Source organism: Dipteris shenzhenensis, chromosome 32, assembly GCF_047967505.1.
Source record: "Dipteris shenzhenensis isolate YYH24624 ecotype China chromosome 32, Dip_SZ_1.0, whole genome shotgun sequence".
NCBI classification, from domain to species: domain Eukaryota; kingdom Viridiplantae; phylum Streptophyta; class Polypodiopsida; order Gleicheniales; family Dipteridaceae; genus Dipteris; species Dipteris shenzhenensis.
Window position 1 is genome coordinate 20,980,586 of NC_141627.1, and position 25,603 is coordinate 21,006,188.

General features: G+C 41.0%; 1 pseudogene; it reads right to left on the reverse strand.

Moving 5' to 3' along the window:
• Positions 1–226: 226 nt before the first annotated feature.
• On the reverse strand, positions 227–22,415 carry LOC147880445 (uncharacterized; annotated as a pseudogene).
• Positions 22,416–25,603: the final 3,188 nt, after the last annotated feature.

Sequence of the window (25,603 nt, forward strand, 5' to 3'; positions counted from 1 at the left end):
CAGATCCCCCCATTGAACACCACCATGGCCCTCCATTCCATTCTAATATACCTTATTGTGTTATGATGATTCAGACTACTTGTTAATCTGAGTAGTGCCTCCATTCATACCTGATCCAAGTGCTCCATGTTGGAACGTGTAGATGGATGCATCCAAGATTATTTATGTGTGTGATGATGGGATTGAGGAATAAATTAAAGTAGTGGGGAAAGGACCACAACAAGCTTTAAAGAAACCTATTTCCCACTATCACCCAGATGACAATGTGAAATATGGGGAGGAATGGAAAGTCCTCTGTGAAGAAATCACTAAGCATTTCAAGATGAAATGTGAATTCTGCAATGTTTAGCTTCCACAAACATTCTCAAAAGCAAAGCTTTCACATTCTCAAAATTAAAGCTTCCACAAGTATTCACAAAAGCAGTGCTTCCACATTATCAGTGGGTCCATGTTGTTCTCCAAAAAATTATCTGTGTGTGTGTGTGTGTTTTCTTCTATACATTCTAGGTTTTGGCTGCAACTTGGAGCATAATCTTTGCATTGCTTTGTGTTTGGAGCAATTTGCATCTACCTACTTACATACATACATACACACATACATACATGCATGACATGCACACACACACATGCACACACACACACACTCTCACATGTATATGTGTATGTATATGTATATGTATATGTATATGTGTATGTGTATGTGTATGTGTATGTGTATGTATATGTATATGTATGTGTATATGTATATGTATATGTATGTATGTATATATTTCCTACAACCAACACTTAAATAGATCCAAGAACCAATGTGGTGGTACCTTGTTAATGCAGTGGGCATGGTCACGAGAACAATAAATGCAAAATAGGTGCATGTGTCTAGTAAAGGCATGGATTGTTGTGTGTCTAGCTTTGCATACTCGTGGAGTAAATGCATGTAGCATTAGGGGGGAATTGGGGTCTCCAAAGGGCCCCCAATTATTGTTTCCTAATTTCATGGGATTAGTGAGGTATTTGAGGTGTACCAATGGGAGTGCTCCTTTTTGTGTGGCAATGCCACGTTGAGGTGGAGGGTCGGAAGACATGCAAACATCCCCTATTGGCTACTCCTCTTACATCGGGGACCACTCAAACCATCCCCCCTCCCCTTCAACCCATGCTTGACCCTCCTCTCATGTATATCTCCCCTAGACAATCCTAAAATGGATTCAAGAGGCTGTGGGCCCTACTGGGCAAATTCTCCCCCCCTCTCAGCTTGTTGTAGGCTTGCCCCCTCCTCTTCTATGGTCCAATTCCATTCTCCCTCCATTTTTCAAATGTGGGAGCTCATTTGGTAGCTTCTTTGCCTCCTCCTACTCTGGTTTATTGTCTTTCTCCCTCTCCAACACCTCCTATAGCACCTGCTCATTTTCCTCTAAAAAGCACAAAAATAGGATATTGTTCTTACCATGTAATGAGTGATGTTACATGTTGTCCAAGCCTCTTTTATTGCCTTTCCAAAACTCTTTACCGCTTCTTCAAATGCTTGTTGATCATTTTTGCTAAAGGTGGCTTGGTCACAAAAAACAAAAAGCTTATCTGCCTTGAAATCTCTTGCCAATCCCTTTGCATGATGATCTTTGATAGCATTGTGTACTTTTCTCCACAAGTTATACTTTATCCTTGATACATATGTTGTTTTATTACCATTTATTTTTCTTTTCTCTGGATGAGACAAAAATCTTCTAGCCTTTACTCCACCAACAGATGGCTTCATAGGAACATCTTTTCCATTTGTAGATTTTTTAAGATTCTTTGTAATATGTACATCTCCTCCATGGAGACCAATTTCTGATAGCACTGCTTCTAATGATTGTAGTGCCTCTTTTCTTCTGCTCTCAGGGTGAAATTTCCATGCAAATCCAATATATAGGAAAACTAGTTTCTCAATGATCCTACATAATGCATGCAATGTACAAATGTGAACATTGCATAATGGGATCTCAAGAACTGCTTTGAAATTTTTATCTACTTTATCTCTGTTGGGTGCTCTTTTCCACCATTTAGAATCTAGGACATGCATTGGTTCATTTCAGTACAAGCAAGGAGATTTTGAGTTACCCCCTTTGCTTATATTGAACATACACTACAGTGTCTTCAGGTCACCTGCCATATGCCATTCAATTTGAAAATCACCCTTCCTTGGAACATGAAGATGGCATCCTTGGACTTGACTCTTGATAATTGATGGTATATCTATTTGATGAAATACCCAATAAAGTACTGCATGGTCCTCAGTCTTCACCTGTAATTTAAAACCATAGGTTTGCAAGATATATGATATAAAATTTATTACATTTCAAGCAAAGACTAATTTGGAAGGTGATAGTTTACATACCTCAAATGCACCCAACCACCATACGTGCTTTTAAGATTGGACACCGAAGTACTTTGAGCCAGACTTTGTGATTGATTAAGCAAGTGCTCGATTCATCAAAGTGATAGAAACTCTCTCTACCTTTTCTTTCTTGATAATTTCACACTCATCGAGCTTCACAACAAACTTCAAAACTCCTTTACATTCTTCAAATGTGATACTGTAGAACTCAACCATAAGACTCTACAATTGTTCAAGATCTACAAAAATATTATTCCAAGCATTATATGTAGTCTTCCCTTTTCACTTTCATATATACTTTTGATATGAAAGTACTGTCCAATAAACTTATCAAGTTTATCAAGTTCTTGGTTGAGATGACCTCTTCGTTCCACACTTTTTTCTGGTGTTGGTAACAACACATGTTTTATTTGTTGATCTTTTAATGTTGATAACACAACTCTAAATATCGAAGCATATCCCTTTCTGCTCACTCCGCTCACATCAAGAGCCTCTTGAATTTTCATGACATCAACTTTACTTTCTGATACAAAGTCTTCAAGAACTTCACATTTTACCTTCTTAAACTTGTTTTCCTCCATCATGTTCTTTGCAACAACAGTGGAGACTAAACCATTCATTTGTTGTTCCTGTCACCCACAAACCTTAATAGCATTGTTGGATTAGAAAATGGAGGGCTCAAATTTCTCCATGGACATTTTGGGTAAATCTGTCCGTTGCACCATAAGTTGATATGTTGGGAGCTTGCTCTTCTCATGTTTTCCTTTTTCTCAGCATTTACAAGCAGGACCTTTTCCCTTTCTTGTAGCGGTGCATATTTTTCTTCTAAATTAATGTGCAAATGGTGTAGTCGCTTCTTTTGAGGTTCTTCTTCAATAGCATGGTTGCACGTGGCCATTTCGTGAGGGTTGGTTCTTCATCTTGTTTGCTTTTTATAAAACTCATCTAATCTTTTGTGGTAACCATTCAAATATTTGAAAAAAAAAAAGGATTAGTGATGGCGTGATGGGTTCTTTATGAGAGGCTACCATTGAAAGAGATGCGAAATCTATATGGAGGGAGAATCTATATGGAGAGTTTAATGCAGCGTCTTCTCAATTATTTGAAAGGACTTTTTTATTCCTCCCTAGACTGACACACCTGTGGTCCAGAACTGACAAATATCCATATTTTATTGCTTTTTCCACATTTTAGAAGAGAGATAAAAGAGAAAATAGCAAATTTCTTACAGGGCCCCAAAATGAGCTCCCTTTTTTCATAATGACAAGCACCCAAGTCGCCCAAAGGCATGTGAAATACAAGTTTGCCCACTTGGGCATTGTGGACTTGGAGGTAGTCCATGTGATTGAATAGTGGAAGGAAGAATGGCAGATCAAACAAGATGAGTTCCCAATGAGCATCAATGCATTATACCCTTGTCCACCCAAGGTCACCTCTGTAGACCCAAACTCAATCGCCATCTATATCCTCCACTAGCCTAACAGACGATTTGTTTGGCATGTTCTTCACTTGATTGGTTAGCACCCTCATTCATGCCACAAAGTCATACATGGATTCTTCTAGCCATTAATTTAGTTGGTTGCACTTTAGGAGGACTTACTCCTTGCTAAATTTATGCTAGAATTTTTTATGAAAGTAGATTTCAACTTGTTATTGATCATAACATTCGATGAGTTTGTCCATTATGTGGTGGGGAACCTAAATTTCAATGTGTTTGATCATAACATTCGATGGATTTGTCCATAATGTGGTGGGGAAGTACTATCTTTTGTCCTCTTGTCAGTTTAGTACCTTGCAATGCACTCGTTGCTCCAAACAATATCCATTTGGCTTGTACTATTGGACTCCTTGTGATAGGTGTGAGGATTCACTTCTTGGTTCTTCATAGAACTTGCTCAAATATGTTGGAGCTAGTGATTCTAAACTGTGTTGGTCTTCCCCTTTTCCTTCCTTTGTTTTGTATCATTTATGGTGGATTGCTTGACTTGCTCAATCCTTTCATTTTTGGGCCTCTTCTTCTTCGATTACCATCAAAAGTCTCTTGCACAAGCTTTAATTATGGCTACCATGCTTAACTTTGCTATCGACATCTTTGCTAGTACTACATCCTTGCATTTGTTGTTTTTTGTCATTCATTGTGAGTCAATTCACACTAGTCCCATCATTGGCTTCTCCAATGCAACTACTCCATTTACTAGTAGGATCACCAAAATCTGATGGTCTTCCTTGCAAGTCAATTCACACTAGTCCTATCATTGGCTTCTCCAATGCAACTACTCCATTTGCTAGTAATACAACCAAAATGTGATGGTTTTCCTTATTGGTGATTTGGTTTGTCCATTATGCTTTTTCCTTTGCTTTTGCTATGTGGGGTAGAGTGCATTTCTAGATGGCCAAGTGATGGTTTGCACCTCAGCAAATTAGTGCAAATGACTACAATGCATGAAGGCAATGTAGGGAGGCAAGGGGGAGATCTCAACTTAGAAATGAATTGCTGACAAAGAGAAGAATGTATATTGCTTGGTAGCCTCTCCTCTTCCCATTCTTCCTCCTTTCCTATACACCTCTTAGCCAATTTGCTCGACCTCATCCCTCACCTCATGATGACCCATCCCCTCACTATCCTCTACCTCAACTCTCCCTCCCATCCCTCAGTGTCCAATTGCCCCTCTCCATGCTCAACCTCAAACGTCCCATTCCCTCTTAATTATCTCATCTCTCTCTCACCTCTCCCAATGCGCACTGCCCCAATACCATCCCCTAACCCCTCACCCCACGTCTCCACTCTCATCCCTCCCCTAGTCTTGTAACACTCAGTTTGTTGGCACCTCACCTCTCACCCTTAGCCTTGCTTGTCTCTTTATCCATGTCTCTCTCTCTGCATTGCCCTTACTCTTTCTTTATCCTTGGCTCTCTCTTTGCATTTCCTTCACTTAGACGTCCAAACTTAGCCCCCTTTCATTAGTTGCAACACCCCTGCATCAACTCACGACACCTACAACTCCCTCCTTCACTCAACACCTCCCTCCCTAGTCTCACCACCCTCACCACCTCTCTCTGCACACCAACTCACCCCCTCACCTCTCTTCCCCCTGAGCTCTCCCTCAACCCCTCCTATGCAGTCTCTTTTTGCACAACCCCCACCTTGTGCTCCCATCATAGTCTTCCTCACAAGCATTTAGGCCCACCCAATGCATGGACCCCCTCATAGTCTCCTCCTATTCTCCTTCTTTATTCACCCTCTCTCTATACACATGGTCACCTTGCTAATAGCCATATGCTAGGCTCTTACAAACTCATGGTAGTATTGGAAGAACCACCCATCAGAACGTGGTATCCTTTTGAATGACACATATGGCAATTTCCACCATTTCAAGGATTAATGTAATTTGTTCCAAATACCATATCTTTTTCACTAGAGTATCCAATGTGAGTGCAGTAAAAAAGGATAAATGATCAGATATTTGTGATCTTCAACATTGTGGAATTAAATTTTAGATTGGAGTAGTGTGGTAACGTTTTCTCAATGGCACTTTATTAAGGCACCTCCAAACTTAAAATATCATAACTTCTACTAGAATGTTGGATGCTAGTGCTATAAGAAGGAAAAGTGTCTAGGTTTCAAGATCTTTTATTTTGTAAGGATTAATATTGCATTTGAATATAAGTGCAACGTAATGGGAGAAAAATGAAATTTGAAAGTGATATGTCTACCTCAATGTGAGGAATTTGGGTGAGGGATGCAAAGAACAAAAAGGTAGCGGTTTGTATGCCTTGTATCTCTGACAAGCTAAATCCAAGAAACTAAGAGTTCTAATAAGCCAAGATCACACCCAAAAATTACTCCTTGAGGCCATCCACATTGAAGTCTTACATGTTTGGCAATGAGGATTTCATAATCTCCTCCAAATCCTGGTTCTAGCAAAGGTCCATAGATGAAGAGACTTATTGCAAATCAAACTACAATGAGTTATTACTAAGTGTATCTTTAAGGGTGGAGTTGAGCTGCTTAGCAGTAGTATGATGGGTACTCTATGTACACTGGGAGGACTTCTCAATCGACACTCCCAACTAATATTGATAGATTTATTTGTTGCATATCTATGCATTCAAGAGGTAAGGTTCTATAGTGGATGGGAGTCACCAAATGATTGGTTGTCTACACTTTGTATTTGTTGTATAATCCCATCAAAGAAAAGTTAGTACTATCTAAGTATTATTTTCTTGAGACTAACCAATACTCAAAGAAAAAGTACTTATTGACGGTATTTCAAAATCCCTATTGTACTCATATTTGGTCAAAGGAGATACTAATAACAAAGAATTGTGTCAATTTGGTGCTACAAAAGCCTTGAATTCACCTCACTCACTCATTCTTCCAATATTTTATTATTGAAACTTGGGATGTATGCATGCTTGTGATAGGTAATGTCGGCATGTATCTTGCATTTTGATGGACCATATAATGCCTTGACAAAGGAAACCAAGTACAAGGTGACTGTAATAGCTCTAGATAGAATGATAGAATGATATATCGCTACAATAATTTGTGATGAATAGTATGTAACTAGACCAAACAACTTTGTGATGACTAGCATGTGGTACAACAATTTGGTGATGACTAGCATGTGTAACTATCTCTAAATAAAAGGTATGTTGGTATAACAATTTTGTGATGACAAGCATGTGTGACTATGCCAAGTACTCAACACTCCTTTTTGCCTTCGCTAAGCTCAAGAGCATCATGCATCCAAGTTGGAAGTTTGAGATTTGTGGGAATTAGAAAGTCCATATTAAGAGTTTGGCTCTACAACATCAGCAAGCTCTACTGCTTTGCCAAGATTTTGAATTAGTTATCCAACATATCCCAAGGGCATTGAATGATGTTGTGGACTTTTTGGCACACGAGGCCTCCACAAAAGGAGATATGAACTCATGAAGAAAACCATAGCATGGCCTTAGTGGGAGAATAATTGCTTGCATGTGGTTAACTATGTAATAATTCGTAAGGAGTGTGAACATCGTAAAACTCAATGCCATGAATACATTGATTGGGTGGCTCACATCTTTGAGCTATCATCCAAATGATCTTAAAATGTATTGCCCAAAAGAAGAAGGATTCCATTCAAGGAGTTCCTAGGAAATTAAAGAGGAAAAAGGAAATGCTCTAGTCTTTTATCTTCTAGTATTGGGAATTTAGATGTCACATTAGAAGATCTTGAAACTAAGATTGCCCATTTGTGAGTATGGTGTAGCACGCTAGGGAGATGACATGGACTTTGATCGGAGTTGTGATGCGTACTCAAAGGTGTAGAATCTAGTTTGATGCATCTACTTTGAATGGACTCTATGTGGCTTGACAAGAAGGTGGGCACTCTTGTAGGGGTCGAGTGTGGTGTGGGGGTTAAAGGCCGTTGTACCTTAACCCCAGCTATGTACAATACTCTAACACACGTATATATATGGATGACATAGAAAATTAGGGTGTTCTGCACCCAGCAAAACTCATGTGGCTCTCTCTTCTGGCTCTCCCTTTCTCTTACCTTCTTCATTCTGCTTTCGTTGTTGAGATCTCTCAACTGGTATCAGAGTGCAGGTGTTCTAGCTGAGCCCTAGTGTGAGCCTGAAGCCTAAAGTCTACTATTGCAGCTCTTTGGGAGGAAAAAGAAGCTCTATTGGGTGACTTTACCTACATCCTGGTGTACAAAGACCTTGCAAAAACCATTGGAAAGTTCTCTGAGTGGTTTTTTGCAAGCCAACAAGTGGTTTTGGAGAAAAAATACGTTTTTTAATGATTCCCTTGTTCCTTTCAACGATGACTGAGAGTCTGGAATGACTTGCAAAGGCAACCATTGCTTGTTTTTGGTGTCCACTACACTTCGAGAGTTCAAAAACACCTTCATTTTTTAATTTGGCATCATTTTGTTGGATTTTTTACTCATTGCAATGTTTTTCTGTCAGTGTATTGGAACTTCAGTTTGAAGCAACCATTCACAAATCTATCAGTTCTGATGGACTCAAGAGGTCCTAAAACTTCTATGTTGCTCATCATTCGCACTCTAGTGGTGTTTACAATAGGTCTGTTTGCAAAAACGTTTTTTGGTCCGTGTGTTGGACCCTGTGATTAGGACCACGGTTGCCAAAACCGTTTGTTCCATTGCATTTCAGAGGCCTAAAATCCCCTACCTGCCAGCTCTTGCACGATTCCATGGAGATTTGGAGAATTTTCATCTCTTTGAGGCGTTGAATCATCTATTTTTCTATCAAAAATCCATTCAAAGGTTCAAACCTTTGATTTTTGGATTATAGGTCAATTGCAAGGGTTGACTCCCTGTTTCCTATTCATCGGTTGGGATTTTGGAGTTCTAGCAGAAGAGAGAGATTTGCAAATTGTCTTGCTGAGTCCGATTATGTAGTGATGCCTATGTTTTGAGGCATCTTAGGTTCTATTTTCACTAGCGATCATTGTCATAGGGGTCGTGATTTTTAGATATACCTTATGCAGATCACTATGGTTGCAGCTTAAGCCATGTGCGCTCATCCGTGGTTTGCATTAGGTTGCAGTGCATGCTTTACAGGCCATTTAGATGCATTGCAATCCTTGTTGGATGTGATGATAGGCCCAGATTGCCTTGTGGGATGATTTATTGATGGACGTTTAGCACATAAATGCTATTTTATGCTGAGGGAAAGCTTCGACACATTGCAATTGATGCACTCATAGTGCTATGCTCTATTGGATGAGACATTATTGATGCTTATGCCCATGGACGGTGTTTATGCTTGAGGCATTTGGCTCTTATTGGCATTGGGTTTGCCATTGTTTTGTCATATCAAGTTGACAATTTATTTTGGGCCAGATTTGCTCATATGGATGCATAGTATATGCACATGAGTCAGATGCATTTTGATGCTTTGAGCCTTGAGTTTTTTGTGACACTATCCTTCATTAAGGTAGACATATTTGGGTGCACGTGGTATTTGATGTGATTTCTCTCTTGTAGGTACTAGCATTTGGGATTTTGTTTCATCTGCATCATGGCATCCTCTTCCATGTTTGAAAAGGAGTTTTTCGGCATTAAAAAGTTTGATGGGACAAACTTTTCTGGCAAGGATTGAAGCTAAGCCTGCAGATATGTATGAGGATGATTGGAATGAGTTAGATTCATTAGCAAAGTCTAATGTTAGACTTCACCTTGCAAAGTCAGTTTATTTCACAGTAGTAAATGAGCAGACTACAAAGATTTATGGAAGAAATTATGTGCCACTTATAAGAAGGAAAGTGCCTCTAATAAAGTTTACCTCGTGAAGAGGTTGTTTGAGCTGCAAATCAAAGAAGGGATATCCATTGCTTCTCACTTGAATGAATCCAATATTATTTTTAGCTAGCTTCAAGCTCAAAAGATGAATTTCGATGTGGAGACTAAGGCAATATTCCTCTTGTGTTCATTGCCATCCTCATGGGATACCTTCTGTACAGCAGTCAGTAGCTCTTCACTTGGTGGAGTATTGAAGCTTGATGATGTTGTGGGTAGCTTGTTGGCTGGGGAGATTAGGCAGAAGTCTATGGATGGCAATAAGAAGTAGGATGCAGTCTTAAATGTGCAAAGGTGCAGATCACAGTTTAGGGGAAAGTCCCAAGAAAGAGGGAAGTCTCGTAGCAAATCTAGGGCACATAACATTGAGTGTTACCATTGTGGCAAGAAGGGCCACATGAAAATGGATTGCTGCAAGCTGAAAAGAGAGCAAAAGGATAAGAAAAAGAATGCAAATTGGGTTGAAAATAAGAAGGAAGAGATTCCCAGGGAGGACAAAGGAAAAATGAAGATTGAGGAGATCAATGCAGTCACTGATAATAGTGACCATGACATTCTCTTCATGTCTAGTCTACCTGCTATAGACTTGCTTACAACTTCAGATGATGCATATTCCTAGGATTGGATTTTGGATTCTGGTTCTTCATTCCATGTTACTCCCCATAGGGAATGGTTCTCCACTTATGACAATGGAAAGACAGGTTGTGTGGATCTTGGAAATAACTATGCATGTGACATAGTCAAAGCAGGTGACATAAAGTTTTCTTTTGCAAATGGGTCTACATTTGTTTTGAAAAATGTGAGACATGTGCCTAAGCTGACCAAGAGTCTTATTTCAATGGGTCAACTAGATGACACTGGTTTTCAGACCACTTTTGGCTTTCAGAGTTGGAAACTTCAGAAGGGCTCTATGGTTTTGGCAAGGAGTGCCAATGTGGGACATTATATCCCTTACATGTATCAGGTGTGTGTGATCATGTTGTTGCAATAACTGAGCAACCAAGTACTTCTTTGTGGCATTGCAGGCTGGGGCACATGAGCCAGAATGGAATGAAACTCTTATGCCATTTGGGTTATGTATCGTATTTGAGTTTTCTGATTTTGAATTTTGTGAGCAGTGTTTCTATGGGAAGCAGACTAAAATCAGCCCATAAAAGAAGGGGCAAGAAAGATCTTGAAAGGCTTGATTTGGTGCATTTAAATGTATGTGGTCCCATGCCTACATGGTCATTAGGCGAGGATGAATACTATGTGACATTCATTGATGATGCAACTAGTAAAGTGTGGGCTTATGCTATAGCTCAAAAGAGCGATGTATTCTAGGTATTTCAAAAATGGCTAGCTTTGGTTGAAAATCAGTCAGGTAGAATGCTTAAATGCCTACGAAGTGACAATGGTGGAGAGTATCTCTCTCATGACTTCCAGCATTTTTGTGATACATGGAGGATTAAGAGGGAGCTCACGTCCCCTTGTACTCCAGAACAAAATCCAGTTGCGGAACGGATGAACCGCACCATTCAGGAAAGGTTGCAATGTATGCTTTCCAATGTGAGTCATTCTGGTGGTTTTGGGGCTGAGTCAATGAAGACTGCAGTGCATGTGATCAATATATCACCTAGTAAGAGTTTGGATGGTGGTATTTCTAAAGAGGCATGGAGTGGCAAGAAGCCCTCTTACTCTCATTTGCATATATTTGGGTGTGAGGCATATGGACATGTGCCAAAAGAGATTCAAAAGAAGCTAGATCCTAAGTCTAGGAAATGCATCTTCTAGGCTATGGTGAAAGTGGAGATATGGGCTATCATCTCTGGGATCCAGAAGCAAAGAAAATCATACAAACCATGATGTGGTCTTCAATGAGAAGAAGATGCATAAGACACCCATGAGGGATGTGGAAATGAGGAGAATCACTTCCCAAGATGTGAATCCGCCCACATATGTTGATAGATAGCAAGCTATCATCATTGTCCATGCATCAAATGTGCAAGAAATGGTGCCCCCAGGTACTCCCATAGGTACACAATCAAGGGCAGATGATGGATCACCTATTGGTGGAATGATGAGTCAAATGTGGCTGATATGCAGGTGGGACAGCAAGCTGAAATGCCCTTGAGAAGATCATCTAGAGTGTCTAGACCACCTGAGAGATTTGTTCCAAGGGCAGACTATGTGATGCTTACTGATTGCGGGGAGCCTTCTTACTACAAAGAGGCTATGATGCGTGAGGATCAGCACAAGTGGGAGTATGCTATGCAATCAGAGATGAATTCACTCATGAAAAATAAGACTTGGGACTTGGTTTCTCTACCACATGGAAAGAAAGCATTGCCATGTAAATGGGTTTACAAAATGAATGTCACAATTGATGATGTGCCTAAGTACAAGGCCCATTTGGTTGCTAAAGGGTTCAAACAAAAGAAGGGTGTGGACTTTGATGAGATCTTCTCTTTGGTTGTGAAGATGACCACACTTAGATGCATACTTGGACTTGTGGTAGCAAAGGATATGGAGCTTATGCAGATGGATGTCAAGATAGCTTTCTTGCATGGGGATTTGCATGAGGAAATTTACATGGTACAGCCGGAAGGCTTTGAAGAAAAAGGCAAAGAGCATTTGGTTTTTGCAAGCTAAAAAAGAGTCTCTATGGCCTTAAGCAAGAACCTAGAGAATGGTATCAAAAGTTTGATGCTTTCATTCGGTCCCAGGGTTTTAGAAGAAGTGAGATTGATCACTACCTCTACAATAAAAGGGCTAAGGATAATAGCCTGATACTCCTAGCACTTTGTGTGGATTATATGCTATTGGCTAGCAAGAACACTTATGAGCTAGATGCATTGAAGGCCAAGTTTCATGAGTCCTTTGACATGAAGGATTTGGGACCTGCATGTCATATTCTTGGTATGCACATCATGCGTGACCGGAGTAGGAAACTCCTTTGGTTTTTACAGAAGGAGTATGTTATGAAAGTGTTGCAGCATTTCAATATGGAGGGGGGGAAGACAGCAAGTACTCCATTGCATCCATATGTGAAACTGAGTCAGGTAAATAGTCCCAAATCAGATGAGGAGAGGGCCATGATGGCCAAGGTTCCTTATGCATCAGCAATTGGGAGTCTTATGTATGCTATGATAGCTACTAGACCAGACATTGCATTTGCAGTGGGAGTTGTTAGCCGGTGTATGGCTAATCCAGGAAAGAGGCATTGGGAGGCAATTAAGTGCATCATGAGGTACATGAAGGGTACCAAGGATATGTGTATCTGCTTTGGCAAAGGAGAGAATCGTGTACTTGGGTACATAGAGTCAGACTATGCAAGGCATGTGGATAGTAGGAGATCCACTTCTGGTTATGTGTTCACCTTTGCAGGTGGTGCACTGTCTTGGATGTCTCGCACATAGAAGTGTGTTTCTTTGTCTATCACAGAGGCCGAGTATGTTGCAGCCACAGAGGGTTGCAAGGAGGTTATATGGCTTGATTGGCTAGTGGGAGATTTTGGGATTCATACAGGTGTACCGACATTGCATAGTGATTCCATGAGTGCTATTTAGCTTGCATGGAATCCCTTTCATGAAAAGATTAAACACATTGAGGTCAGGTACCATTTCATCAGGGAGGTACTTGAGAACAAGTGCATAGAGCTTGTCAAAGTTCATACAGATGATAACCCTATAGATATGCTGACGAAGAGTCTACCTAGTCAGTAGTTTGAGTATTGTTGTGTATTGATGGGCATTGGATAGTGTGTCCATTGGTTGTTCTCCCTTAAAGGCACATTGGCCTTTAAGTGGGAGGTTGTGGGGGTTAAATGCCACTGTACCTTAACCCTAGTTATGTACAATACTCTAACACATATATATATGGATGACATAGAAGATTAGGGTGATTTGAACCCACCAAAACTCATGTGGCTCTCTCTTCTGGCTCTCCCTCTCTCTCACCTTCTTCATTCCGCTTCCATTGTTGAGATCTCTCATGCAATTCAATCAGGGCTTGAAAAATTAAACACTATTTTAGGGGATGAGTGAATGATCTAGTAGCCAACAATGAACTAGGAAAGTAGCTGAGGAGATAGCAACCTTTCACGTTCTCACTGGATACGATGGTCAAGGTACCCTAAAAAAGCTTAACCATACTCCATGTATACTTTTGACCTAGGTATCGATCAAAATGCTCCACATCCTATCCCTAAGGGGGGTGATTTTGAGTATTCCAAAAAGACTAATGTTATTGTGATTAATTTCAATGGGTGTAATATGAAGTGACATGCATAATAGAGAATAAGAAGACTATGTACCCATGGTTAAGTTAGTAAGCGTACTCAAGTGCCAACCCCTCCATGTGAATGGCTCCATGTGTGCATTGAATAGGGTGGTTGTGCATAATAATTCATGCATATCATATATTGTAAGGGGAAAGTAGGATGAGGTGGCAAGCACCTTTGTGCCGACCCTCTATTTGTCCTCGTAGATGCTTTGTGTGCATATTAAATTAGGGGAAGGGTCCAAGGAGGTGAGTCATACACTATTTACTTAGGAGATAGTATCTTGATCTAGGTGAAAAATGTGGCTAAGGCATGTCCCACTTATTGATAGATATTAGGCAAAGATTCTCACATAGAAGATTCCCTCACCTAACTTGTGCATGTTGGATGTCGATTAATAGAGGGAAGAATTGGCTATAAAATGAGAGTTCTTGCTTGATGCAACACATGATCATATTCATACTCTCCCATATTGGATGTCGATTAATAGAGGGAAGAATTGGCTATAAAATGAGAGTTCTTGCTTGATGCAGCACATGATCATATTCATACTCTCTCATATTGGATCCATCTATTATGCCTCCTTATACATACATTGACCCAAATTCAATAAGCCTTGCTCATCTTTTCCTCATCGAGTCTCTTCCCTCGTACATTGTCCCATTGGGAATATCCCTCTTCTCCTTCCCTCTTCCCCTTGTGAGAACACTCCCTCTATTAATTAGCTTGCATCCCCACTTTCCTAATTCCATATTGTATGCTTTTCCTAGCTTTTAGTGATCATAGCTTGCAACCTTATTGTTGAGGATGAACTCTCCACCCACGTGGACCTCAACCAAGGAGGGTTAGTAGATCTCTAGTAAAGGAGGGTTACAATAGTAAGTAGTGGATCATTTTGTAATTGTAGGGATAGTTATAACTATCCCTAATAGCCAGTAGTAGTGGCCTTATCCACCACATCATTTTTCAAACTATGTCTGTTTCTGGACTGTTATCTTACTAAAGTTAGAACACCATCGGATGTTGTTGTAAGTTGATCATCATCTCTTGCATCAGGGTTGTTGTTGCTATCTGCTGAAATACAAACTATTTGCAATATTTCTACTCTACAAACAGTTGTCTCGGCTCTTTGTATGTTTTGTACTATCTTTTCCTTTTTTCGAGATTAGTCGGATTTAAGTCTCTGCTGACCCTGGCATTCCCATGGCCAGGAGTGGATATGTGTAGGTGTTTTTCAATCTTTTGGAGACACCACTAACACTATTGATGATCCTCTACTGTGTTTATCAGTTGCTTCTACATAGCAATTCTACAAAAGAGTGAAAATTGTATGATCTACAATGACTACTAGAAAAATAGACTAGCAAAGGCAACAACTCCCAAGAAAATCAAATAAAAAACAAGGTATTGTCACAAAGACGACTTCTAGCAAAGTATGAAACAGCATACAACCAGATTCAATGAGCGAACTCATTCAAGAATTTCTTGAAGCTAGACCACTTTCGCAAATCCTTCACGACTTCTATAAACGACTTCCTCACGACAAAAACCATAGATAGTCGCCACAACACTCTGGACAAGTGAACACACTATGAGATGAGTGAGATGCCTACAAAGCTATGTCTCGAATTGAGCATTCAGCAAGAAGCGGATTGTACTCCGTGTTAAAAATAGTGAAAATTACACTATCCACCTAGGGCATAGGGGCAAACCCTAACCCTAACCCTAAGGGGTTCACATGTATATCTTCATGTTCATTGTCAGTATACTTAGTGTACACGTAGCTATATCATGTGCAATCCTCTCTCTCTCCCTCTCTCACTTCCACTATCATGGTATCAAAGCCGATGGTGCTCCCACTCCCTTCATGAGTGTCAAGCCCTGCTTCCGTGAGGCATCTTCCATTGAGAGAGATTTTTGTCAGAGAGAGTGAAAGCCCTTGCTTTCGTCAAGGCATGTAAGCCCTTGCTTCCATCAAGGTAGAAGCCCTCTCCTTGAGGCAAGGGCCTATGCTTGGTACTCAAGAGCAAGAGCTTTAAGCATTCAATGTAAAAGAGATTTTGAAATAAAATAATGTATTCTGTAATAGTTAGTACCTTGTAGAAAGGGCATGTGCTTGGTACTTGAGCAAGAGCTTTAAATATTCAATCTAAAAGAAAATTTGGAACAAAATAATGTATTTTGTATTAGTCACTTTGATCAATGATGTGATTATTAGGAAATATTAAATGTGTGATGAGCAAAATATATTTGTGACCTTTCACTTCCAAGTATTGATTCCCAATGCTCCTCCCAATGCTCCACTCACTAAAAGTAGAGCATTCACTTCCAAGTATCGATACCCAATGCTCCACTAACTTTATTCTGAACCTTTCACTTCACACTCACCCATCCTCATCTCCTCCATGTGAATAGACTTTAGTGCTCACCAATTCTCTCATCCTCTCTCTATTTATTCTCTCCACTTCACTACCTCCACATTGAGGTAGTGAAGTATTCCTCCATCCTAGTCCTTTGCAACACTTTCTTCTTCCATCTCCCCACCCATGGATGTATACCATATCATAGGAGATGTGGAGTCAGGAATTAATAGTCTTAAAGAATGGATTGCTGATCAATCAACAAGGAGAGATGCTAGAACTTGTGAAGGCTCTCCATTGACTCAGATGGAGAGGGACAAATTTAATTTGCAGAGGCAAGCAAAGAGGGAGGAAACTTTGAAGATAGCAGAGAGCGAAACAATTTTACAGAATATGACAAAAGCATGAAAAGATTTGGTAGACAGGGTATACCCTACTTTATTTTTTAATTCAATAAACCACTGTGGCCTCTCACAATGCCTCCTCACAAAGCTGTGTTTTTTAACTAGGCACAAACGTGTCAAGTTATTGTTCAGACTATGAAAAATGCTCACTTCTGCTCAAATTTGCATTTCTCTAAATGAAATTGTTGACGATTTAGTTCCTTCACCCATGGCTAACTCAAAAAAGGTGCTTGGTGTTAATCTAGCCTGGTGCTATGCTCGGTGAATATGCCCTCTCTTACAATCCTAAGGATGGCATGCTCAGCTATTAGAATAGATGACAACATTCACACTCAGAGTTCAAGGTTAGTTGTCTTGCAAGAGAACACGTTCAATCTGGGTCACCCTCTCCTACCACTTAGTGCCCGAATCTTTACATAGGTCATGTATGTTATTCTGCATTGATGCAGCCTTGGTAACATGACTGCTAATAAACTTTTCAAACTCCTACAAAAGGTTAGCATAGTAAGAAGGGATCCTAACCATGGTAGGCTTGGGCAGCTGGCAAATCTAAGTGACAATCAACCGGCACTCCGTCTTGAAGATGTTATGCTGATGTTGAGCACGTTCCTCAACAAAATGGTTGAAGGCCTTGATCGCTTGGTCGTATACCAATATTATGGGATGTATTGGCTCTAGGACACCTTGATGCATAGAGTGTGGGGGAGCAGTAAACTCCATTTCTCCCATTGCTGATAGACTTGATAACATATAGTCATCTCCTCTCACCGACCCTGAACTTGGCCCAAAGATTTCATAGTTGGGATGGCTACAAGGAGATCCTGTGTGGGAAAAATGGGATTAGCTTCCAAAATCTGCTTGGTCTGCACATTCACTTCACAAGTGTCCACCAAAATTTTGACCTATACTGCAGCATTCTCAAAAGTGCTAGTATCCCCAAAATTGATGTATGTCTAGGTGGCTATCTCCTTGCACTCTGCTTGGCCTATTGGATTGACATTAAAAGCTCCTAGGCCATGATGTCTTCCATTTCCTTTGTTTGTGATCCACCTCTACCTTCATTTGTCCTCTACTCTGAGGTGCCCACCTGGCTGTTTGGCTGCAATGGTCCATGCACACCATCCTAACCATTAGATCTGTCATGGTCTGGTGCCTGTCGGTGAGGTAGCTTCTTGGGATGTTCATTGGGAGCCTAGAGGAGATGGACTAGTTGCTAGAGTTGGCCATACCATTGCAGCTTAGCTTGTAGATTTGCATTCTCCTCCTTGAGTTCCTCAAAAGTGATGGTGGTGGTCAAGGTGGTACCACCCCTCTGCTACTCAGCTATCTATGAGGCATCGCCTTGTCTGCTCTAGCCTCCCTCTCCTCTTTAGGTATAGCCTCTTCTTCCTGCTCCTTGGAGGTTCCATTGCCTTTTGTGCCCTTAGCAAATTCTTGCTTCAAATACTCGAAGGCTCCCTTCTTGATGTTCCCCTCTAGATTTCCTTTTTTTGGCTCCTTGGAGGTTCCCTTGTCACTGCTTCCCTTTGGGTTGTATTGATCCTATTGCTTGGAGGTGCCTTCATTGTTGTTCCCCTCCATCATTTTGTCTTATGCCTCTCTGGAACCCTTATTTTTCTTTTGTTCGTGTGCCTTCTGCTTGACATCTTTGTCTTGCTCCCCATCTTCCTTGTTGCTCGACTCCTGTTGGTTGTCCTACCCCTGTTCTTGCTCCTTATTACCTAATTCACCCCCTTCTGGGTGCTCATCATTTCTGGCCCCCGATGGACCTACTCCACCTGGTAGTGGAAGTGCATTCAAGCTTGCAATGTGTATGCCCTTTGCAGACCACCATTAATTGGTCTTTGAATTCCTTCTCAAGTAATCTATCCTTCACCCCTCTAATGATATGTGCCACATACTACCATGGGATGTAACCAACACTCTTCTTCAACCCAGTAAACTCAGACAAGAACGTGCATGCCATTTGTAGGCTCTCGTCAATTGCTTTGATGATAAGACAGCCCTATGATGAGGAATATCTATTTATCATTGAAATAGACATTACATCATGTGGCATCAGCAAGCTTTCTAGGGTTGGAGCATGGCTTGAGCTTGAAGGCCTTCTTCGGTAACTCTGAGCTGATCTGGACGTAAGTGCCATTGATGATGAGACTCTGGTCCTCATTGTAGGAGTCTAGGATTTCTTTTTCCAACTCTTCATCCTAAACCTCTTTCCATGGAAGACTTGCAAACTTCATTACCTGCAAGATCTCTATGAGGATGTCGTCGTCAAAATTCTCAACGGGATGTGGAGTTGACACACAAGAAGTTCTCCTTCTCCTCAGACGATTAGCATGTTCTCTCCTTTCCTCCATGAACACGAATACGACATAGGAACAGAGCAACAAAGAGGATGATGGAAGGGAAGGCTGGATAGCACAGAGAATAATCTGGCATGACAGAAACAAAGAGAGTAGGGAGGACGACGAAAAATCTAAAGCTATTGTAGATGATGACAAAGATGTAAGAGAAATAGAATACTGAGGATGCAAATGAAGAGGATAACTTGAGTCCCTAACCCAATGTAGCCAAACTGGATCTATAATTGGACATCCCATCAGATCAATGGTTGCATGAGTATCCCTTTCTTTAGTATGATGATTCTGCATTAATGTGCCCAGTGCCCACAATGTTAAGACCACCACGTGGTGGCATACAATGCATCTCTTCTACTGTCACTAAACAACTAATTGACACTCTACCAGCATTGTCAATTGAGTGGTTTACATCTGAGTCCTAACTCATTGCTCAGTATGGCTTCACTTTGCTCCCATTGTATGACTCAAAAAACACATTCCCTTGCAAGTCTTCTAGTTGAACTGTCCCATTGGGAAAGACTTCAGCTAACCAATTTGAAATTCATTTTGAGAGGCCAAACTTAGCATTGTAGAGTAACATGAGCATACCCTTCTTCAAATGCTTAGGCACAATGTGCTTATCATAGCGTGCCTTTCTCCTGTGTTGTATCACCAAACTGTGACTAGGCTGCTCAGAGGCATAACTCATCTAGGTGGCTTAGCTGATTTACTGATCTTGTGGAGCCACCGTGACTTGATTATATCCATAAATGAGTACATCTTGTGTCCTGCAACTTGATCCAAGATTCCATCAGTGAAGGGTATTAGGAACATATCAAGAATCGCCTAGGCATTTAATTTTTGATAGTCAACATAAATGAGTTAGAGTTTTCCTTTTTTCTTAGGTACAACCATAATATGAAATAGCCAATCCTTGTGGTCAATGGCATAAATAAACCTAGCATGTAAGAGTTAGTCTAACTCAGCTTTTACCTATTTGGCATAGTTAGGATTCATTCTGTACCTCTGTTGTCAAATTAGCTTTGCATCTAGTACCAAAGGTATTTTGTGTTGACACAATTTAAGGGAAAATCCTTGTAGGTCTATGTAACTCTAGGCAAACACATTATTATACCTGAAAAATAATTCTTGGGTGACTCCGAGTTGCTCAAAAGAAAGACTGGCACTTACCACTACCATGGTAGGGTTTTATTCTATTCTGCAATTTAGCTCTTGTGTTGGCTCTAGTACTAAATTGTTCAGTACAGAGTCTAGTAATAGTCACTGGCATCTCAGTTATCTCTCATTTCCCTTCAATTTCTTTAGTGAAGTTACTCGGGAAGAGATATTTTTACTTGGAAATCTTCTCGGTTTTCAACTTCTATTTGATATATGTAGCCACTTGAAAAATATCAATCTCAGCCACAAGTATGATTTGTAACTCCATCAATCGTGAGTCAACATCATGAGGAAATGAATATGTGACCTCCAAATTCTTTGGTAAACAACTACTTGGAACCTTGGGGCACCAACTCCCTTTAGTAAGAAAACCTATCAAAATGTTGAGTATGAGATGAATTTAACAATATGCCATGAGTAGAAATTATTCAAATTAACTTGGTTGTGTTCTACACTAAAAGAGCTTCAAATATGTCTTTACACCTTGAAATTTGGGTAACACATGAAAAAGTTACATTAATTTTAAAGGAGATGGGTTTTCATATTTTAGTGTAAAAGACCCCCCCCTTGGGCCTCATGTTGAGAGTTCACGCTCAACATCATGTGATCATGTGTGCATTGCACCATCACGTGATCATATGTGCATAGCACTAACCTTATAGAGTGCTATAAAGGAAACGGTTAGATCCCCTAACCCTAACCCTAAATGGGTTTGTATATATTCTATTTTTTCAACTAAATCTAGTGTACAGTCAGTCATTTGTGGTGTGCTCTCTAGCTGTGCCCTCTCTCCTCATCTTCACTCTTCTCCTCTCCCCTCTTCATATTTTGTCATGGTATCAGAGCTCCCTTGCCTTTTGCTGAGGCATTGCGATTCTTGAGAGAATGAGAGTGATTGAGAGATTGAGAGTGAGTGATTGTTCTTTCATTCCGATGATGAAAGGTTTGCATTGAGTGATAGAGAAAATTCCGTCCATAGAGAGAATTTCCGTTCGTATTTTGTGAAGAGGAGTTCATTTCTTTTGAGTGATTGTGAGATCTTGTGAGGAAGAGAGCTTTGCGAGAAATCCCATTGTCAAGAAAAAGAGAGGTCTACTTTCTTTGAGTACTAGTGAGCCTTTGAGGGAGAAACAAGCTCTCCTTGAGCTCCTTGAGCCACCTACTAGATTCGGTGACCTCCATCAACTACTTGAAGCACCACGAACTCCTTGCAGTAGTGTCTTCATCCTGTTGCACCCAAGGACCATTGAAGTCCGCTCCTACAAGCTTGATGCACCCAAGGACCATTGAAGTCATCTACAATGTTACTTCATGCAACAATCGACTCAACGGCTGCAACAAAAGAGTAGTGAGCGGCTCCCCACAATAGCTCCTCACCAACCTCTATTTCTGCGAGGTACTTTTGCACAGCGTACTTTCCTGCAAATATACAAAAGTACGACTCGCCTTTTTCCCATGACAAAGAAGCGCCATCACTAGCAGCCCACGGAGCACGCCAGCCTCCATGCTCTTCTCCTTCAACCGGCTTCACCCCCGGATTGTAGCAGTCGAGCCTGAGAGCCCCACCAAGCTTTAACAACACAAAAGCCTCTCCATTTCCATTGACTAGGAGCTCATAGGCTCCCTCGACACACAGCTCGCCGACCAAGCAAGGAGCGCCCTAGAGCTCTTTGACCGATGACCTCTAAGCTCACAACAACTCAAAGGCACATACAAGCTCTCTTCCATTGGCAAATGAACTATTGCAGTAGGAGCCAACAGCAAGCTCAGGATCGTCCGTCTACACATCAATCCGTCTCCTGCGAGCTTTACTATAGCAGTCGCTTAGCAACCAGCCATGGCGAATGTAGCTGCTCTCTTCAATGGCAAAGACAACAGCCATGCGGTGGTGGATATCCAAACTCCAGCGAAGCCCAAGCATTCAAGCGAAGCTCCATAGCAACTGCCTCCAAGCGCCTCCTGCACACACACAACGCCTCAAGCTTCTGCCATGCATTCACTCCAAGCCTTACCCGCTAAACGAGCCTAAAGCTCTGCTGCAGCAAGAACTTGCCAAGCCAAGCACCAACGCTAGCAAATTCAAGCTCCTCCAAGAGCTCACGGATTGCAAGGCCAAAGATGGAGAAGATGACGGAATCCCTAGGATTCCGTCAGAATCATCAGAGATTCCGATGCCTCGCATAATGCCATGTGGCACTCCACACTCAACCTTAACCTTATCCTCACCAGCATCACAAAGGGTTGGTCACCCTTCTGCCACGTGGCAAGTCATCTGCCACATCAGCAACCACATCATTTACAATGTCATCACTGACATGTCATCAATGCAATGTCATCATTGACATGTCATCAGTGCCATGTCATCATTAACATGTCATCAGTGCCACGTCATCATTACCACATCACCTACCATGTCATCACTGCCACATCATCAGTACCACATCATTTGCTGACATCATCTATGCCACCTCAGCATAAGCTCCACTGGCACACCTCTTGCTAGGCACAGTGCCACATCATCACTGAATGTGACCCACAGTGACACATCATCATTGAGCACCATTTGCACTCCTTTTGCCCCTCCACCAAGATCAAGTCGTATCTCTTCATCCAGGAAGAATTTGAGGGTGCTCCAAAAAGGAAAGTCGCTCGTTTTTTTGTGCTCTACGTGCTCGTCACATCACATGCACATTTCGGCACAAGTTACACTCACATTTTAGCCTCCCCGACAAAATCACTTCCTTCATGCACATTTGCCTCTACATCAATGCATCTGACCCAACACTTAAAAAGAACAAAAGAAAAGGAATTATTTGTTGTTCTTTCATCGATCGACGGTTGGTATAGATCTAGATCAGAGTAGACTAGATCGCCATAGAGGGGACGCTTTGAATTTCCCCAAGTTGCCAATCTAAGCCATGCCCGAAATTCTCGACTAGTACCTACTCAGAGTCAGTCCATACGCTCACATACAGTTTCACATCATTACATTACCTGAAACCTTACATTCATCAGTTCAGTGAGCAGACTTCAGAGTTCAGAGGCATTGCAGATTGTTTCAGTGGGCAGATAGCATTTGATTTTAGACACAGATGCCACCATTGTAAAGCCTATTTGGCTATCTCACGGCATCATGCACATCATTTCAGCCTTGTAAAGCCTCTTGGCTATTCCTGGCATCATTGCCACAAGCCTTGTAATCCAGATCAGATTTTATATATTACAGTTCTATCTTCACTGACAGTTCAGAGATTTCACTTGGCATAGTCAGTGTATTTGCACTTGATTCATACAGAGATTTTCACGACACTTTTGAGTACATTTCTTGCACCATGTCAACTAGCAACCTCAATCTGGAGGCATCTGCTAAGTTAGATAACTCCAATTACGGTACATGGAAATACCGAATGGAGACCATTCTTGTACTTCAGGACAAATGGGAGTATGTCGATGGGTCTACACCTAGACCATTGGCCGATCCAGCCACAAGTAGCTCTACTCCATTTGTTGTCATAGCACCAGCAATGGGATCTACATCTACACAAATAATTTTTGCACCAATAGCAGATCTTGCCATTGCCCGAGCTCAGGCAGAATGGGATAAGAAAGACAAGTATGCCTATCACCTGATCAAGCAGAATGTGCAAGATGTCATGCTAGGATAGCTCAACACAGTCAAGACATCAAAAGAAGCATGGGATATGTTCACATCTCTCTACGAGTCCAAGAACACATCTAGGATTCTCACCCTGAGAAACCAGATCAACCAGAGTTTTTGCAACAGCAGTGAAACCGGTCATGGTTATGTACTTCGCATAAAAGACTACAATAATCAACTTGCAGTAGTAGGAGAGACTATGAACCCCGCAGAAATGGTTCAAGTCATCCTAAATGGACTAGGAGAGGGATACGAGAATCTAGTCCAGAGTATTGCCATTCAACGGCAAATTACAACACTGGAAGAACTTCAGTTAGTCCTACTTGGTGAAGAACTCAGGACTCAGGCCATTCAAGCACGTAAAGGTCATTCTAATGATCAGGCATTCACAGCTTTAGACAAAAGCAGAGGCAAAGGCAAAGGCAAAGGTAGATCATATCAGAAAAGTGGTCATCATCAGCAACAAAATCAAAGTTAGCATCAACATCAACATCAACATCATCCTCAGCGACATCAGAATCAGCAAAGAGGAAATCATTCCAATTGAGAAAGATTCCAAGGATGAGGGAATGCATCCACCAATGTGTCAAACATTCAGTGCAACTATTGTCATAAGTTTGGATACTATGAGAGAGATTGCCACAAGAAGCAGTACGACCAAGGCGTTCAATCCGAGGGAATTCTTGAGGCAGAGGAAATCATCGTGGTGGACATTCTAGTCACAGTCATTTTGCAAATGAACATGGAAATATGTTTCTTGCAAGCGAGGAAATGCATCAAACTGATATAGTGTACTCAGACACTGATTTCAATCCCAAAGAGGATTTTAGCTATCAAGTCAACCAAGTGGAATAGGATCCTTGGTACATTGATAGCGATGCATCATCTCACATGATAAATCATCAGGAATGGTTCACAGAAATGAAGCCATTAGAAGGACAGAAAAATGTCATCTACACATCAGACAATACACCGAATCTAGTCCAAGGGACAGGCATTATCCCTATGAACAATTTCACTGGTACAAAAGGATTAGTGAAAGATGTGCTCTATGTTCCGAAGCTCAGCAAGAACCTTTTGTCAGTAGGTCAAATGACGGAACACAATTACAAAGCCATCTTCGACGGTGATGAATACACTATCAGAGATAAATCCAAAAGATGTCAGCTAGTAGCAAAAGGTGTCAAGGAAGGACACTTATACAGAATGCTAGCTACAGTACCAAATAAGCATGCCATGTCAACTCAACTGCAACAAATGCCACTATCTGCAAAATGGCACAAGAGATATGGTCATGTCAACTTCAAGTACTTGTTAGATCTCAGGAATCAGAATATGGCAATTGGGATTCCAAAGCTACAGTTTCTTGGAAAAGTTTGCGAAGCATGCTGCTTCGGCAAACAAAAGCGAACCAACTTTGTCAGAAGTACCTCTCGTGCATGAGGTATTCTTGATTTGATACATACAGATGTATGGGGTTATGCCCAGACCGCAGCATCAATGGTTCACTTTACTACTTGATTTTCATCGAGGACTACAACAGATATTATTGGGTCTACTTTCTGAAAGAGAAATCTGAAGTGTTTTCCAGATTTCAAGAATTCAAAGCCATGGTAGAAAACCAGACAGGCAGAAAGATCAAAGTCATGAGATCAGACAGAGGAGGTGAATACATGTCTTCAGCATTCATGAACTTTTGCAAAAATCATGGC